This window comes from Alosa pseudoharengus, unplaced genomic scaffold (genome assembly GCF_046254945.1).
Source record: "Alosa pseudoharengus isolate Yale_2024_CS ecotype anadromous, Long Island Sound unplaced genomic scaffold, YU_APseudo_1.1 YU_APseudo_1.1_scf_20, whole genome shotgun sequence".
NCBI classification, from domain to species: Eukaryota; Metazoa; Chordata; class Actinopteri; order Clupeiformes; family Clupeidae; genus Alosa; species Alosa pseudoharengus.
The window spans coordinates 6,792,946-6,812,992 of NW_027468664.1; the positions used below are offsets into that span (position 1 = coordinate 6,792,946).

General features: G+C 44.7%; 1 protein-coding gene across 2 annotated transcripts in view; it reads right to left on the reverse strand.

Moving 5' to 3' along the window:
• Positions 1-19,547, reverse strand: part of LOC143135979 (E3 ubiquitin-protein ligase Midline-1-like) — a 48,183-nt gene extending 28,636 nt beyond the window's left edge. The window contains exon 1 of one of the 2 annotated variants that reach the window (XM_076296374.1): positions 19,433-19,547. The gene's annotated coding sequence lies outside the window, so the exon portion shown is untranslated. Of the gene's footprint in view, positions 1-118; positions 341-19,432 lie in introns of those variants that run through there. The other variant, XM_076296372.1, reaches the window with a different exon arrangement.
• Between the last annotated feature and the right edge of the window lie 500 nt (positions 19,548-20,047).

Genomic DNA, 20,047 nt, shown 5'->3' on the forward strand with positions numbered 1-20,047 from the left:
TTATAAGAGCGGCTTTAAATAGCCACACAGTAGCGACACGCTCGACTTCACCCTCAGTAAGCAGTTGAGAGGGGGGGAAAAAAGCTGATTGCTGCTGCGGCGGCAGAGCTAAGCTTACCTGCCACATGGTTAAAATTCCATCATCCATAAAGCCAGTGAAAAGTGAGAGTTGACTGAGAGGAAGTCCGTTGCCCGGGATCCTCTCGGCTCTGAGTGGAGATGCGCGTCTGTCCCGATGCACTGCGCTCAGAGAACTTGTGGGAGTGTGAGAGTGTGCGTGCATGAGTGTGTACGTGTGCGTGTGTATAAGCAGCGAGTGTCTGTGTGCTTGTGTGTGTGTGTGCGCTGATCTGGCTCGGGCTGTATTGCTGCCTCCTGTGGCATACTTTCTGCCTGCCCTCCTGACACACCCCCTCTGCTCCGAGACATCTGGTGGGAGGGGCCCGCAGCAGTTTGTGCCACCCCTGACTCCTCCCCGCTCATTGTGCACAGCCGTAGCTGCTGAGAGGCTGTGGGTGGAGACAGAGCAGCAGGAGCCAATAGAAAGGTGAGGGGTGGGGACGAGCCAAGCATGGTGGGTGTGAGATTAGTGCCGGATCTGTGATGCCTAAGTGCATTTATCTCTCTCTCTCTTTCTCTCTGTCTTTTTTATTTTTATTATCCCCCTTTCTTCCTCTCATTTCCTGCCATAAACATTCATTCTCTCTTTTTTGTCATATTTTTGTCCCCGTCCAACAAATCCTCACACCTCATTTCCTTCTCTCTCTCTCTCTCCCTCTCATTCTTTCACACACACAGACGCAGTGAGAGGAACCGAACATTTCACACCTCTAATGGGTCTCGGAACACAAGTGTGCCGTGCAAGGGTTCCAGCCCACGGAAGAGAGAACTGGAATGTGGACGAATGCGCTGAGAACGCCTGCCACTTTACGCACACCTTCCAGACGAGCGCTCTGCGGCCTGGGTGAGACGCCAGAGCTGTGGTCGGGGTAATGAGCGAGGGCCAATCCGTTCCATGATGCTTATTTTCCAGACAATGTCGAATTTGCATGTGGGGGCGAAGTCAGGCCCGTTCAGGGCTCCTTAAAGCCTGAGATTGTATCTGCTTAAAATTACAGCGTCACATGAAAGTGCAGTGGAGAACCGCAGACTGGAGATGAATGAGTTGCAGATACGGTTAATGCACAGCCACAGGAAACAAATGGATGTGGATTTGATACTTTGTGTGTGTGTTGGTGCACTTGGTGCAGATAAATGCAGCAGTAACCATTTCTGTAACGGGTGTCAGTCGCTCTGTTTTTGGTGCTGATACTTAAGGCCCTGACACACCAACCCAACGGCCAACCCGAAATGTATTTTTGCCCGTTAACTGAGCTAGCTAGCTATCGGAACGTCACCTATTTCCGACACATTACGTGTATTTGTCACTTAATATTAATTTCTATACAAACCAAGACGGCAGATTCCTAAAGAAACGCAAGCACCCACCCCAGTGTATCTAGATGAGCTACGTACCGAAAATGACATTTTACCATGACTCAAAGAGCTGTAAACAGTATTGTAAGGCTGCGTGTACAAATCCAAAACCAATCTCCAAACATGGTAAACAAAATCAGATTTTTAAGGCAGTAAACGCTCCCGTTAAGAACCAAACCAGATTTTGTTGAAATCTACACACCTATGTCTACTGAAAAATGTAAGGTTCATTTAATGTTATTTTGAAGTATTAAAAAACATTTTTGTTTTAGAATTTTCGAACGAAAGGGGCGGAAATCGGTGCTTTTACGATAGCTAGCTAACGTTAGCACAGTAAATGGAAAGTGAATGGGAACGGCTAGTGATGTTCGCTAGCTAGGTAGCAGCTAAGGACTTTGGTTAAACTTGTATATTGTTGCAAACTAACCTGAAATAACATACGTTCAGCAAATTTGTGGTAGACCACTAGTTCTAGTAAAAATATGTTAGGGATAGATAATCCACCATCTCTGGGTCTAGAGCCTTTGAGAACAGGTAGTTGTGCACAAGAGCTTTGCTGAGACAGTGACAGATCACATATTGATTTAGTTTGAAAACACAATTTCAATGTTGGAATGTTAGGAAGACATTTGGCTTGTAGAAAATGGGTTCATAACTTACATCGCTGAATGTAGGGCACCAATCAGATTAGTCATTGAGTCCGACTGCCAACTGGCCGATTCGGCAAGTCAAATCAGCCAAAATGAACGCCGACGGCTCCTTCCGACTGACGACGGCACGGAACACACCGAACAGACTCGAGTCACCGACCTCACCAGACTGTCTGACGATTTCCGACGGCCGATAATCGGGTTGGTGTGTCAGGGCCTTTACAGCCATAGGCTACAACTTGCCCTCTATATCAAATCTGACATTCACTACGTAGGCTAACTGTTCCACAGAACGCAAATATAAGTGTGGTGTGCAGAAATAAATACTTCTGAATTATTTAACAAGTTAATACATGAGTCGTAAGTAACTTATGCGTTACTTATGCATTACTGATTACACATGAAAAAGGAGTCTTACTGATTAATGTCCCCTAAAATACAAATTCACCATCAATGCTTATGCACCAGTATTTTGAAGTGCTGCCATTCACTATCTGCTCCCATTCTTTCTGCTTTCTGCTTATTATTCACAGTTCCTATCCCTGACTGACATTGTGAGCATAGTGAGAGAGTAAAAGAGACATCTTGCCCTCTGATTTCGATTAAGGCCATGTTTACGTGTGGACTCTCAGGGGCTCTGCGCTAATGGACTCCCAGGATGGCATCACTCAGGCCCTCAGAAATTACACTCACAGTGCGCTCCATGCCGTACACACACACATCACTGACACATGCGTATATGGAGGAAAACAGCCGCATACTCACACACAAAGATAAAAGAGCAGTCAGGGGTCAGAGTAAGACCCAGCCCTACGTGCGCGCTCAGGCATCCCTATAACATCCCATAACCCTCACCGTAACATCCCATAACCACCTCCACATGGCCCCCATGAAACAGCAACACCCAGCCTTCTATGAAACTCAGCGACCCAACCCAGTGACCCAACCAGCGGCAGACACACATTTGACGCATTCCAGCTATTACTTAGAAGATTAAATCCCTCACTTGCAACTTATAGAGTTATTAAGCTGATTCTTTTTAAATCCTAAATATCTATTTTTGCAAAACATAAAAAATAAAAGGAAAAAAAAATAGCATAATTTCCGCAAGAATGCAAAGCTTAAAATCTACCAGGCATGACTTTCAGTAAGAACATCTTAAGCAGTCTGAGGAGGAACAATTCAAGTGGAAAGCCAAAGGGAAAAATACGGTAAATGCACAGAGTTATCAGCGAACCTTGGGAGGGCCGCGCCGAGAGGCGAGGAGTTGCACACAAACACAGAGCCACACACTTCTCGGGGGCTAAATCTTTCATTAGCCACACAATGGAGTGGCTCCAGCCGGCTTTCTTGCTCTAATCTCACGAAAGAGTGAGCACACGGGTTTTTCCCGCTCAGAGAATGGCGGTCTCTCGTTCCTGAGATGAAAGAGAGAAGTGTGGACTCTTTTTCTTTATTCAGGTGTGCTTCCACCGCACAAAGACGGATGTTACGGTTATTCCGCGCAATGCACCCCATTTACATCTGAAGCACCGCGGTGCGTCACACACTAAAATAGCCGACAGGTTTAATGGATTGGCCTAAAATTGGCAAAGGAGCAGAGAGCTGCAGTTGGCTCCGTCTGAACGCTGACCCTCTGAGTCGGGTGGGTTTAAAAGCTCATTTCCCCTCACTTCCATCGGTGTGTCCCATCTGATCCCGCCGCGTCAGCGCAGCCCTCCTCATCACGACTCTGGGAGCGCTGCGCTGTGCTGGCTGGGAAGGCGGAATGTGGGGAATGTTTGGGGTGTTTGGTTCTCTTCTCTCTGCAAAGCCATTTCAAAAAGAAAAACGGAAGAGAAGAAACTGGCTGATGGGCTTGACTCCTGGTGCCAGACCACACAGAGGTGGAGGCAGGGAGGATCCACCCGCACCTTCATGACCCCCGAGTATTTAACACACACACCCCCACCCGAACCCCTCGTAACCTTCTTCTCCCACTGCCTCAGTGCCTTTAATGACTCTCGTAGATCCTCAGAGCCAGGGCTCCAAGGCAGCCATGTTATCTGCAGGCCAAGCTCTAGAGTGCAAATTCAGCTATGGATAAGGAAATGCCCTTGTGCTCAGCCAAACCATACTAAACTAAACTCTGTGGTCAGTTTGACCATATGAACTCTGTGGTCAGTTTGAGGAACTGGACAATCAGCACAGAAGACCACTGCTGCTTGCATTTGAAGACAGCTTAGTCTGACCCACCATTGTCCCAAATCCAGACAGCTTTGTGCACATTCCCACTCGATGGCTGTCTAGTGAACTCATTAGAGCCGGGGAGGTTGCGGGGTGAGCGGCTCAGGGGAGTGCTGTTTACCAGCGAGGAGCCACCCTGCTGCCAGAGCTCCTCAGTAAGAATCCTCTCACATCTCCTGTGCGTGAGCGACCCCTGACCTTTCAAACTGAGATCATATGGATCTTTAAAGCGCTGCACAGGCTCACCTAAGCCTGATGTATGGCTCTGTCAGGAACAGAGATTCCTCTCTCCGCACACATACCCCCCCCCCTCACACACACACACACACATTCAGGCATACAAGCACACATGCCACACACATACTCAGGCAAACACAGACACACACACATAGCCACATACACACACATATTTAGACACGTACAGATGGGAAAACATGTGTTCCAGACCAGAGGCCAAGCTACAGTGATGGCCATAAATACACAGGATCTGACAGATCTGACTGATCTAAATGGAGTATTTTTGTTTTGTTTTTGTCTAATAGCAATCAGTAGAGGGCTTTGCTACATTCCTTAATATTTTCTCCATAGTAACTCTCACATGTGAATTAATTAGTATACAACCCAGCAGGTCCTGCTCTGTGATGAACTGATGCAAAAAAAGCATGAAGAGGCAAAGAGCAGAGAGAATTAATTTGGAAGTGATTAGCTTGGTGTCATGCCGTATTAAATCATATCTTAGTCAAAACACTGTCCAAGCTGTTCAGCACTGAGGTGCGCTTCAGGACACAGTTGAAAATGAAAAATGAAATGAGTTGTTACCAAACAATAAAAATGCTCTTCCTGTAAATTTGGACTGCATCTGAAAAACATTACAGACGCTGAAAGCGCTAATCATTGCAGTTGAATGGCCAACAGGCTCGGAGCCAAAATCAAATGCCAACAAATATGCATGCACCTGCAAACATATGAACACATAGACATAGATAGACACAAACAAACACACACACACTGTCCAAACATGTTGTGACTAATGCCATCTAATGTGATGTGCTGTCCCTAATCCAGGCATCATGCAGTCACTGCCTGGATTAGGTCTGATTCACAGTTTACATATTCTATCAATCAAGCGCATGTGGTCATAGCACAGTCACGCAACATTAGCGTCCACCGCCACTACCAAGGCTACCTGGGAAATTGCTATTTGAAAATATACTTTCACATGAATGAAGACGATAACAATAAACAGGGAGAGAATGGCGCTTTATTCACCGTTTGCGATTTCCAAAGGAAAGCACACAGTTCGAAACCCTGATTAGAATACACAAACAGAGTTTGCAGTAAACAAAAACACGGAATGCAAGCAAAGCACCACAGGCTCTGGAGCACTCTGACAGTGGTTTCCCCAAGCAGATCTCTGAGGAGGATGATGCATTTCTCCTGTTTAAGAGCACAATTTATCAGAAATGGAGTGCAGGATGGAGTGAGCAATATAGGTCAGCTTTGCATGTAAGTGGGAGGAAAATGCGCAAACGGGAGATAATAAGCTTTTGGCGTAAGGATGAGGCATTTGATAAAAATCTTCACAAATGGAGCCAAAGGAACACAAAGCATGGCCTACACACACACTTGCACACACACACACACACACACATACTCTCACACAAAGCACCTATTTATCCTCACAGCCCAGTGTGGGAAGAAGATGCTGATCGTTTGGCAGGAGGACCCGTTTAATCAGATCACGGCCTAATGCTTTTCTCCAGCACTGTACACGCTGCACCTAATTCCATGGGAGGATGATTGGGGTTTTGTGTGTACAGTATGGGCCTGTATGGCAGTGCCAGTTTACCTGTAAATGTGTGTGCCATGTCTCAGTACGCTTGGAAGCTGGCAAGTGAAGTAGGTCATCGTGAAATTGATAAAATTGCGTATGGATTAAACAGGTTTACTCAACCGGATTGAGGTCCAGTTTTATAAAGACCCCACCCCCTGTCCCAAATCCCCACAATCAGAGAGTACGAAAGCCTCACAGGATATTTGTTGTGCAGAGCAAGATGAGTGAGAGTCAGGCGAGCCAGTAGGCTACTACAGTAGTTTGATCCTTGTTTTCAAAGGCATCAAAGCACCTGATTGATTTTCTGTGGTGAGAGCGCTGCAACTATTGAATATCTGGAACCCAGATTTCACTTTGTAGAGTTATGCTCAAAAGTGTTAAGTATGGAAATTAAAAAATGTTTGAAGCCCAACTTCAAACTCTCAGCAAACTACAGACAGGCACACCCTCTGTAAACAGTGACTGGGATGCCAATGCAATCAAGACTGATGTAAATACAATTCCTTTGTCCCTCAGATGAACTTGGTTGTGGGCGATAACAGCCTTTCACCACACAGACAGTGACTAGCGTCGGCTTCCACAGGGATTCAGGCGTTGTTCAATCATAATGTCATAGTAATGTCATATCAGCTCAGGCCAAGGATCAGCCACAAGAGACACTAGGAGGGGTCGGATATGAGTGATCCCTGTCCAAGTGTGCTTAATGTCATCTCTGTGTATGTGTGTGTCTCCGGGGAGGAGAGGGATTGTGTGAGAGAAGGAGAGAGTCAGACAGGGAATGTTCTTTGTGACTTGCTAACTCTCCCACTTCTCATGAAGTCTGCACAATGTGTCCCGACCCGACCCTGCAAACAGCAACTCTGCAGCATAAGGGGAAAAAGTTCTTAAAACAGCAGGTGATGTGGTGCTCCAAGCTGCACCCATACATACTGTACCTGATGCCAAGATCCAGTATGCTTACTACTGGTGTTTGTGTCTCAGTGTCTAAATAGTGCTTAGGGACTCATGCAGGGAGCAATAGCAAGGGAGACAGAGTGGAGGAAAATGTGTGTACTGTATGATGTTGTGGATTGTTTTGACACATCTTGTAGCAGCAGGGACAATAGCCTACAAATCACCACACCGCAGCATACAAATCACTAACACACAACTCTAATCACAGATGCATGCAGCATCTCAACCCTCTCCCAAACATATAGACTGTGTGTGTGTGTGTGTGTGTGTGTGTGTGTGTGTGTGTGTGTGTGTGTGTGTGTGTGTGATGAATTCAGCCACACTGTGTGTACTACTCTGCCTCTGGCTGAGGCCTGCAGTTCTCTCCCAAAGGGGAGAAGTCCATAATGGAGAGTTTAATTTGCTGGCTCTGTCCTGACGGAGTGATGCATGGGCCTCCCCAGAAGGGACACAGAACTGTGTCAACTGTGTTGCTACGAGGGAGACAAATATAAGCAACAACATAAGCGCGATGCATTACCTCTAGCCACTGGAGGACACAATGGGTGTGAGGCAGAATGTAAGAAAGATTAAGATGAAAGACCATTAATCCTGGCCAAGCAATTTCTGGAGAGAGCTCAAGGGGGACAGAGTGATGGAGAGAGAGAGAGAGTGAGGGAGAGAGAGAGAGTGATGGAGAGAGAGAGAGAGTGATGGAGAGAGAGAGAGTGAGGGAGGGAGAGAGAGAAGGAAAGCGGATAGTCACAACAGGAACGGTTAAATGGAAGATGGCTGCAAAGCTTGATAAACCAAGAGGCCTAATTTGTTGAGAGGGAGCAGTAAATGCAGCCAAACCACACTGTGTCACACATAAACTACTTTCTGCATTCTTATGCTCACCCACAAACCACAAATGTACACAATGCACAGTCATGCGTGTTCGTGTTCAATCATAGGCCAAATGTATAGCAGCATGCGGCCAATCAGATTTACAGTTCAAGACTGTGGGAATATCATGAGTCATAGTAAATGTGTAGATATTCTCTCTTCTCTGTTTGTTAATGTTTAGACATTGATATCCTATTTTATAAGTAACCACAGGAGAGGCCGTCTCTTGACATGGGGCAGCTTGGTCCCATAGCAGCTCTGTGTGTTGGAGTAATTGCGTTATTGCTGTGAGATTTACTGTTATTGCTCAGCTGGAGCAACAACTGGGGACTGTGCTGCAGCGCTATAGCCTCCTCAGAAGGAATATGAGATTTTATGCCTTGAACTCGCACATTTTTCACTGTTTCTGTCTTAAAACAATAACAATAACTACAGCCATTTGAATTAGGCTTTCACCTCCGTGGCCTAAACCAACCAGAACGTTTTCAGCCTTGTGTTTTTAGTCTGCTGGTTCGCTCATAGTCTAATGATCAGTGAGTCATTACAGCCATTTCCAAACATTACCGTGTCCTTAGAACAGCGGCCTATTCATTATTCAAGGCCTATTTGGGTTTTAAGTGCTTAAGGGTCCAGGTGTACAAGTTGTTCTCCCATATCTATCACCTTGAGCAAGTGCTGGAAATACAGTAAAAGGTGAACCTGTCTTTGGTCTTTTGTATTCAGAGATAAATCTGCCAGCCCATAGGGCTCGAGAGGTGAGAACCAACACACTCGATTCCCTAATGGCTGCCTAAAGGGACGCAAACCCTGCCATGCTCAGAGGCGTATGACATTTGTCAGTATTCGCACATCACAAGGCATTCGGAGCATTCACAGCATCTCTGGTAGCGGTTACTCTAATGTCGCTTGTATAGATTTTCACTAATGCTGTTTATGTGTGGAAGACAACACTATTCCCACAATGTGGTTCTCTGTTTCTGGCTGTCTATGTGTTTTCTGTCTATTTTCCCATTCAGTATCTCTAGTATGATGAGGTATTTGTTTTGGAGGTTGGAATAAAACCATTACCGGAAGAGAAAACCTCACTTTGTTCCATGATAGATACGGATAGATCTCTAAGGAACAGGCCTGGACCCTGCTTATCTCGGACCCTCCGCAGACAGGATAGTGTGTTTCATGTTGCCTGGAAACAAACTCAGGATTCCGATGAGAACACAATGGATAGTAATATGCACTTGATCTCTTCCTCTGTCTCAGTCTCTCTCACACACACCCACACTTTCACATACAGATAAATAAAAAAGTCATATTTCAATAGAAGAACCAAACACTTAGACTCTAATATATCCTATCACGGCTATACACTTGACCACTGTGTGTATTTACATTCAGAGGTCTACATTCCCACAGTTGGAGAAAGCCAGTGCTCACTGTCCCGTGCCTTGTGCTTGTGACGGAAGCGCACATTCCATCTGTGGTGAGTGTGGAGGACGAGCGGGTGCCAGGATCCTCCTGCTGGATTCCTCGGCGCTGAGCTCCATGTGGTTGTAGCAGCAGAGGCAGCGGCAGCAGCGACGGTGGCTGGCTCCTCTAGCGCCTGTATGCTGAGAGGCTCTGTGGCAGCGCCGGATCGTGTTTCCAGAACAAGAGCAGGGCCAAAACCACACGAGAGACGCCTCCTCCTCCTCCTCCTCCTCCTCCTCCTCCTCCTCCTCCTCCTGTTGTGTGCCCAGCTTTTCATGCTGTGTGTCGTTTCTGCCGGGCTATAGCCAAATAATGCTCCCCCTGAAATGTTTTCCTTTCAAGGCCGTGAAAATGTTAACAACCTCTAAGTAGCTGGGTTTTGTAATGTTCTCGAACCTTGGACCAGAGATTACCGTACAGCCACTTTGAATGGGCTATAGAAAGCAGGACTGTCCTCCACAATAACAATTCTGATGTGGACTCTCTGACTTTCAAAAGTACAAAATAAAGTATAATAATAATAAAGGACTGCAGGTTTCTGTGAGACCAGATCTAAAGCTGATTATAGTATTTGCCTGTGGCAACACACTGATTTCACATTAGACTGCCAGAGTGCAGCCTGTTATCTCTAAACTCCCTCTGGTGCAGTTAGAAATCAGAGGTGACACTCTGTCTTTCCCCCCCACTGACTTTTTCCTGCTTTGTAGTCGACGCATGGAAGATGGACCCATAGTGCTGTGATGCACGGCTTAACACTTCGGGGCTGGCAAAGTCAATGGAAGGAATCGAAAAGGGCAAGGGGTGGCAGCAGGAACAAGATTGGTTGGCCGTCGACCTCAGTGAGAGTAAGTAATGATATTCCAATTGTTTTTTACGCCGTGAGCGTGCATTCGAATATTACTGCAGAGGCTGCCCATAATGACTGCCCTGCACTTGGACAACAAGCTTGCTGGCTTAAGTGAACAGCATAGTAGAGCAAGAGAGCCACATGGAATGGCTAGTTGCATATTCATTTGGTGAGGTGGTCCTTAATGGAGATTCAAGTGAAGTCCTGATCTGATGTTGTAAACATAGTGCAGCTGTGAATACCCTTCTGTGTGAAAAGACAACATATTACAATGTGTTCAGAATAGATATTGTGTGTGTGGCCATTTGTGTTTTTGCCCATTACAAATTACACAACTGGGTTTGGAGTTCTCCCTTTATTAAGCATGGCATAGTTCTAGTGATTATATATTTAAACTTAGCCTTTAATCCAGCGTGTCAAAAGAAGCTGCCACACCATTTGCAGTATTTTGTTGTTATGCTCCCTTTAACTCCCAGGCCAAAACATTTCCTGAATAAACTTTATGTAACTTTACCAAACATATCATGTTTCTCTTTCAGTGACAACCTGCTTGAAACAGATTCCCTCTAATACAAAGATATGCATGCTGGAACCTGTTCTCAGTATGTCTGTTTAGAAAAAAAGCTGCTCCTATGCGCTAAAAAGTGCAGCGGGGGACAACAGCAGCAAAGAAAGCCGGTTGACTGTATCGTCCCTGAGAACATAAAGACTTTAATATTCATGACCATGTGTTATACTTGCAGAGAAATGTTTATTTTACCACTGAGAGCCAAACCGAGTCTTACTCTGTGTCGTCGAAGGTTTGTTTTTGAGGCAGCGTGTGCCGCTGTTTGGAGGAGGGTTTTTTTTGTTAGGCAGTGTGTCTGTCAGTTGTCAAATCAGCTCGTCAGATAGTCCCCATAGTGAAGTTGTCCCACTGTTTTTCTTGTGATGAGGCAGCGGTTCATCACTGGGCAAATGGACTACAACAGAGAGACCAAACTGCCAAAAGTTTGCTGATATTTCATCCAAGTCTATGTGGAGCTTATGTGTACTGCACATAATCTCCGCTTGCTTTAATGACCCAGCTTTCTGACAATTCGCTTAACCTTTTCCCAAATAAGTACAAATAAAGATGTTCTATGAAATCACTAATGTAAAGCCAGAAAGCCGCAACCAAATTGGTTCACATGCCCAGTCAGAATGCATGTGTCCATTGTACTGCACCACTTAGGCAAGAATAAACAATAGAAAATGAAAGGATGTGAAAACACACTTTTAAAATGTCCTTTGTGGTTCAGAGTGCACCCACATCTTCCCATCTCCCCTGACATTCCCCGTCAGTGGCGTCTTTATGATTCAAATGAGATCTCAGTCTTTGTTATCCAGGGGCTCCTCTGCACCATGATCCTTGAGCCACCTGTGGTTACTTGCCACCTCTTTCATTTGCCTGTCATCATCCCTCACCCACACAACACCTGCCAGCACTCATTTCCTGTTTATGTGTACCTGTAATTGTATGCTTGCCCAGCCTTCCTGCGCCTGTACAAGTCCAAGCCATACTGTGCATGACCCTTCCTCACAGTTTGGGCTGTGACACATAAACAGATGCTGCCAGGTACCCATCAAATAAACACGGTTAAATCCCCTCTGTGGAAATCTGTAAATGACACACACGTGCATCTGTACTGTATGTGCCCAGAATGTGTAACTATAAGGACAACAGCCACCATGAGGACGCATCTGGTGAGAACACTGGTAATATTGAACAAGATGGGACATGAAACATCACTCCTCTTTTCATTTTTTTTCCCATCTCTCTCAATCAGCTCAGCTCCCATTATGGGGGCCATTTTCTTTGTTGTTCAACTGTTCCTGAGACATCACAATCTCCCAAGTGGACAGTGTTTCCCTGTTGTACCATCAGCTGGAGAGTCCCTTGTAAGGTAAGCAGTGTACCCTGGGAGGGTTATTCCAAAGCCAGAGGCCTTTTCTTTGTTCGAGAGCCCATTAACAGTAAACCTGAAGTGTCCCAAAGAGGAGATCAACTCAAGCTGATAACACACAGCTGCTCTTCCAATCAATGAGCTCAGCCTCACAGGGTAGAAGGCCCACACAGATAGACACAGTCACCATGCCAGTCCAAACAAAACACAGTGTACGCACGCACACACACACACACACACTCTCTCTCTCTCTCTCTCTCTCTCACACACATACACACACACACACACATACACACACACACACAAAACATCTACACTGAAACACCACATGCCAACATGCACACAAACATACAGTATATCTCGCCCCCTTAACTCACACATCAAAGTTGTCTCTGCTCCAAACGTGATTAAGCTTGTGAAATTCAGATAGGCAGTTCCATGGGTTGAGGGGATATTACATCAGCATCATCTAAACATCAGCAGTCAGTCCCATGAGCCTTCAGCATCCATGAATAGGAATAGTTTTCTGATAGACAGGGTGACATTGACTATATCCAGACACCATATCCAGATTAAGGTCAATATTCTGAATAAGGTGTTTACATGTGTGTTGAGTTACAGGAATATGTTTACAAGTTAACTCTGCATATTTTGAATAAGGTGTTTACATGTGTGTTGAGTTACAGGAATATGTTAACAAGTTAATTAAAAATTATGAATAAGGTGTTTACATGCGTGTTGAGTTACGGGAATATGTTTACAAGTTAACTCTGCATATTCTGAATAAGGTGTTTACATGCGTGTTGAGTTACGGGAATATGTTTACAAGTTAATTCTGCATATTCTGAATAACCCAGCGATGTACAGTAGTAGCAGTACCAGAGTCATGACATCTCATGGTCTCTGTCCCTGAACTTCATCCATGGCTGCGAAAAAGGGTCAAATAGGCAACTATAATTTTGCTTTTTAGCCTTACTGCGTCGATGGTTTTCCACAGTTATTGATCTGTCAGCAGTGCATGAAAAGTTTGTCACATACCCTTTACATATGTCACTATTGTGATGCTTCACCCATGAATGAATTCCATCACATTCAAGAATTTGAATAGGCTACGTAAAGTAAATTTCACAAATCGGCATGGTATTGGCAACGACTAAGATATCCCCGGAGTCGGGACACACCACCATGCTACTTTCTGCCTTCCTTAATTCACACAGCCCACAGCATTAGCTAATAAACAAAGGTAGAACCAGAGTAATCAAGGATCTTTGGTAGAACTGTGTAAATATATTCATTTAGGCGAAATTATCAATCTTAGTGGTCTTGTTAAGGTCATAGAATGTAAGCCAGATACATTTTGTCTGGCAAGCATGGCTGTTGTTTACAGATGATTTAGTATCACACAAGTAGAACCTCATTTTGACATTTAGACCGTTAAAAAGAGTTTCCATGAAGTGGATTAAAATGCTGCACAATGTATTGTGAGAAAATGGCCAGGAACGACTGCATCTCGTAACAGTGTCTATGTCAGCCAGTAGACTGACAAGGCAAATGTCAAGGTTTCCATACAGCTCATTTGCATATTCTTTGTGCATTCATGAAAAGTTGACTGAAGAATATGCATATCTGTGTGTGTTTCTATGTACTGTCTTATGCAAGTTATTGCATTTGTATTTTCAGAATCCTGTATATCATTTATTGGCAGACATGGCATCTAATAATCAATGTTTTGCCTATGAATACCACATTAGCATGCATATTAGTAAATTTGACATATTACAGCCAAATACCAAATGTAAACACTCTATCCAAGCTGTGCTCAAAATATGAGAGCCCTGTGTCATTTCTGGTCTCTTATTTAGTCACAACAAACAACAGAAAAATCCATTGACTTCATTCTCAGAAACTAATCCCGGTGGGTTAACATAGTACTGTCACATGACGCACCGTCTAATAACATCCAGTCACTCTTACAGTGCAGTGCCAGCAGCTTAGGCCACTCTCACTCCCCGTGTGGCTGAGAGATTGACAGGGATTGTGAAGTGAGACTGCTGGAGTCTGTGACCAGCGCAGTACCAGAGAGAGCTGCTTACTGGCTTGAGCTGAGCTGCAGCTTGAGCTGACAATCATGCAGATCAAAGTTTCCTGAGAGACTAATGCAGGGATTCAGTCTCTCTCTCTCTCTCTATCTATCTATCTATCTATCTATCTATCCTCTGTACCTCCCCACGCTCTTCCTCACCCTTCCATCCCCATATTGTGTATACACACCTACCCTTTTCCTCCTCAAGAACACTTGAACTCCCACATCTACCTGTCGTGAATTCAAATGAGTTTTCCAAGTACGTGTCATTGAACACAAGTGCCCTTCCTCTAACTTTGTTATGTGAATATTTTTCCTTAAAAGACCCAGGCGTTGCCTTCAGATGCTGCAAGGCATTCTCTCTCTCTCTCTCTCTCTCTCTCTCTCTCTCTCTCTCTCTCTCTCTCTCTCTCTCTCTCTCTGTCCATTTGTGGTAGATTCCATGGTTCAATCTCTATCATGTGTAATGTTACCTATTTTTAAACATTCATGAGACTTGTATCAAACATTTATTGGCCATTTATAGGAAATGAATAAACTCCATCTAAAAGCTGGTGTGTGTGTGTGTGTGTGTGTGTGGGGGGGGGGGGGGGTCAGTGAGGCATCTAAGGTGCCCTTCTGCCTTTGCTTTATAAACCATGAAGTAGCATGGTTCAGACCAAGCTGTTAAAACACACCCAGTGCTGCAATATGGTCTACACATACTGTGAAAAGCATGTGTGTGTTATTTGTCTGCAGGCTGGGACCAAAGAGAGATAGCCAGCATGAGTGTTTGGAGCTGGCTTACAGGATTTAGTTTATTGAGGGGTTCTTAGCAGTGGCCTGTCCATCATGCGGGTGCTTGTGTTCGGTCAGTGAGAACACTCCAGAGCCCTGGGAGAAAGCAGGACTCCCCCCTGAGAGGAGAGGGGCCCTGGCCAACAAATTGCTTTTCCCTTTCTCCAGCGAGGCTGCCCTCTTGACTGATGTGGGCGACGGGGCCATATGGAGCAGGGTGGGAAGAGGGCTGCCAAGCGAAGCTGACCGCAGCGGGGTGACAAGAGCGCCTTTCATCCGCAATAGGAAGGGTTGGTCTTGCCTGAATGGATCAGAGAGGGGAGTGCCGCAGTTCAGCCAGGACGAGCTGGAACACGGCTGTGGCCCTCCATGGTAACGGCGGTGGGCATTGGTTGGGGCGTGATTGTCATCAGCAAACCATGAAGAATAATGAAGAGCTGAATGAGCTTGGGCCTGAGAGGAGGGGAGGGGTCTGGAGGGCCACAGAGATGCGGGTAATTGTGCACTCTCCAAAGTCATTTTCAAATCTGCATTTGCACATCGCATTCACAACAAGTGCAGTCGGGCGACTGCAGACCTTCGCCCTTGTCACGCAATATCATCCAAAATGAAACCCAATTCCAGCATATGTATTCTGAGCCAAATCCGGAAGATCATGTAAGGTGACTGGGTAACACTTTACTTGACAGTATCGACATAAGAGTGACATGACACTGTCATGAATATATGACGCTGTCATGACACCCAAACCCTAACCCTAATCCAAACCTCTAACCTTAATCCTTACCCTAACCCTAATCTTAAACCTAAACCTAACCCTAACTTGTTATGACAAAAACCGAATGTCACTTAATAATAGAAGCGCTCTGTCATAAACGTTTATGACTTGTGTATGACACATTCATGACAGTGTCAAGTCACTCTTATGTCCATACTGTCAAGTAAAGTGTAACCGATGACGGTTATTGTGACCCTCTGCCTTGTATGACATTTTACATACATCAAACCAATATTTTTCACATGGATAGACGGATGGACATTCTCATTACAACATCCCACCCAACAGATAATCATATAGGAGTCTAGTGACCAGCGGTAACTTTTCTAATGTTTATGGTCATATTCTAAAAATATTTCAGGTGTACTTCAATCAAAACATCAACAAAATATATAACGACAATACATTACAATGTCAGAACTTGTCTGAGTCATAAACTTGTTACCGGTATGGTATGAGTGTTGAGTTACGCTTTATTACCGCCCCTTCTACTCTCTGTCTGAGCCCACCAACTATAGTATAGTTTAAATGTGATCCCCACCAGCTATAAACCTGTATTATGGTCATTATTAACACATTACAAATAGGCTTACATTGATGATATAGCCTTATCTTGTGGTCTATTGTTAACCTTAATTCATTTTTCACTTTCTAAAATATTGTATTATTGCAAACAATATTGTAAACAATGATGGTATTCCAGACTAAACCTTGCATCACTATTTAGAAGAGTCTTACCCTGCAGCTGAAGATATCCCCTCAAAAATTCAATCTCCCCCTCACAGTTTGGCCCCAACCACAAATGTTTACCAACAGCCCCAGCTGTGGTCTAGGCCAGAGGTCAGCTTGTCACTTCATATCGATTTTGAGTTTATCATGACTCCAGCAGTGACTGCCCCTGGGCACAACAACATACACAGCACAACAGGGTTTGGAAAGTGCAGTGCCCCGGACAGATAAGGAGATTTCTGAGCAACAAACACTTTGATCTTCCAACTGGCCTAACTCAAAGAGATAGCATGATCAAGAGAAATGCCTGTGGCCATTGGACAAACATTTTAAGGAGGGCAGTTCCTCATTGTCCCTCTCAAGGAGTTAAATATTTCATTAAAACTCTTGGCAGTGTTGAATGCCTGTTATTCAAGTGACTCTATTCACCGTCTGGTCAAAGAACTCCCACAAAGAATGGAGACCCCACAGACACCATAACAAAGATCCCATAACAGTGGAGCTATATTCTCCCAAACATTAAATATTCATCAGAATATAGAATGGTGGTGATGCAACAACAGACGCGGAAGAAGATGGCTTCAGTACCTCAGTAACCTGTGATTAGAGCAGTCTTTTCCCAGCAAGCGAGTGTGACTCAAGTTATGTTTGTGGTTCGTGTCATATATTAACAGAGGTGTAAAATTCCTGCCACATTTTTGTTTGAACCATTCGCTTAATCAGCTGATTATAATTAGCACAACTCTTAAGCCAGCTAAGATCAGCTAATTAGTAAAATATCCTGTGTTAAGTGCACAGGTAGAACCAATACATGGCAGGACTTTTACTTTCTGAAGCCGGACTTTTGCATCTCTGTATATTAATGCTATCTAAATAGTTTTTTTTTTTTTACTTCTTATTTTGACAGATTGCTTGTGGACTGTAGATTGTATTTGTGTGTTTGGTGTGTGGTGTCACTGTTTCCTAAACCTGTTTGGCTTTGCCATAACTAATATGTTTTTACCACTGTGTTATACTGCTGTCTAACCTTTATGGCTGCGTAGTGCGTACAAATCACGCCCACACTACTCACACAATACCAACCATGGAAAAGCAATAGCATTAAATAAAACAGTATAGGTGGAGCCTTTTCATTGGGAATGCATTGTGAGTGTGGGTGAAGCACTAGGCTCTGGTGAAGGAGTTGGCGGTTGGCTGCCTGTGCCCTCTGGGTCTCTGTGTGCTGTATGCAGAACCTACAGCATCTCTGATGCATAATTCATCCCTCACGTCAGCTCACGTTTCTCACACAAATTCCCTCCCTCGTCTCTCAACATGACACAGAAAATGTTACGGTATTCAAGTCACTATATGCATAAAAAAACATAAAACAGTATACACACAGCGTTAAGGCATTCGGTCTGAGCCAGAACATTGTTCCTGATTTCTCAGTCCCTAGGCATTGTCAGGCTTTCATTCACCATAGGGAGAAATGTGGCAGTGGCAAAATAAGCATGGCTTCCGTCAAACTGGACTCACTGAATCAAAACTGACATCCAAGGGTTTTGCATTATCTTATGTCAAGTTAAAATGCTGTTATTAGTGAGAGTGCTTTTATCTGGTTTTAAGATCACATATTGTGTTCAAAATACATGCAGATAGATAATAGCAGTCGTTCAAAGTTTGAGTGTTGAAAGAACTCTTGGTTTTCTGCCAAATGACAGTTAACAAGGCTAATCTTCCCAGGTCAGAGAAGGCAAGTGCTCAGTTCCGTATGTCCTTCAAATATGCAATTTAAAGAGGTCATTAAGCAGCGACATGCAACAATAATCCAATAGCTCTTAGGCATATTGTTAATCAGCAACTAGAATCCTTCAAGGAAATTAGTCATATGTTGCATATGTATACGAGGCATATGGCCATGACAAACTGAATATAAACTTCATAACGCATAAAAAGCAACCAAGCATTTCCCTCATTCAACAAAAACTCCTGACAAAATTGACTCATATAATGTCCTTACTGAAAAGCATATCAGACTCCTTTTCATGTTGTTAATTACGACATTGACCGGTTGGATGCTGAAACTCGAGCGCTATACTCTATCTGCTTTAACGATGTCAGTGAGAGTTCAACCAGAAGAGCAGAAATCTCTTCCGCATCAGAGGCGGTCACATCTGGGTTGGGGCACAAACAAGCCGGATCTCAGATGGGGGCATGGAGCTTTCACTGAGTCCTGCTCACTATTTGGACGGGACATAGAGGGATGCGCTAACGCATTAACTAGAAACAAAGAAAGTTGCTTTGCAACATACTGTAAGTCAACTATTTGGTAATCACATGTAAAAATGCATAAGAATACAGAACATGTCAGCCAACAAAGCACACAAGTTCAATATTTTAAACCATCCATACTAATAATAACGAACCAGTGCTCTATCAACATAATTTTAACATTAATGTTTTTGACGGACAAGGTTAAATCAGATCACAGTAAAGGTTGTATTTTGTTGTGTCTGTCCAAGCATAATTATAGTGACAACACAAAACATGCTCAGGCACAAGCTCAGGGCCCTCCGCTGTAGCACGTGGAGTCGGTGTACCACCCCCACAGTCAGCTACACATCTCATTATCCCCAGAGTTTAAACACACACTCTCACAGACACACAATAACACACACACACACACACACACACACACACACACACACACACACACACACACACACACACACACACCATCACCACAGAGACACACACACACACACACACACACACACAGTACTTTCTCATACAGACCACCCCAGCTCAAACTCTGTAAACAAGGCAAAGCAGGTACTCACACACACCTTTGTCTCCTCGCGTCACCAGGAACACTCAAGAGAAGAAGCCAGCGGACGGAGCGCTCTGAGCAGCCAGCACGCTCATGCACATGCCCATGGATAAGCACGCATGCCTGACTGGAAACAAAACACACACACAGTATATGATGCTGCCAATATGAACCACCCCCACCAGCGCTCGCCCAGCGCACACACACACACACACACACACACACACACATACACACACCCACACCCACACACACACTCACACACACACACATACACACACCCTCCCCAACTCTACCTCTTCTATAGCGATGCTCAGATGACGGGGAGAGGCGGTTGGGAATGCCGGCGTTCCAGGAGCTTTTTTTTTCTGTTGTTGGGACCTTAGTGCCATTAAGGCGGGGGGAACGCTCCCCTCATGCCTCCCCTCCTCCTCCTCCTCCTCCTCCTCCTCCACTCCACTCATCCTCTCTGCTCCTCCCATTCCTCCTCCTTAGCAGGAGACAAAAGAGCGGGAAACCTCAGGGGAGGGAAGACTCTTGATAACACACACACACACACACACACACACACACACTCAAACAGACATACTCTCAGACAGACACACACACATGGCTCTCTCTCAGT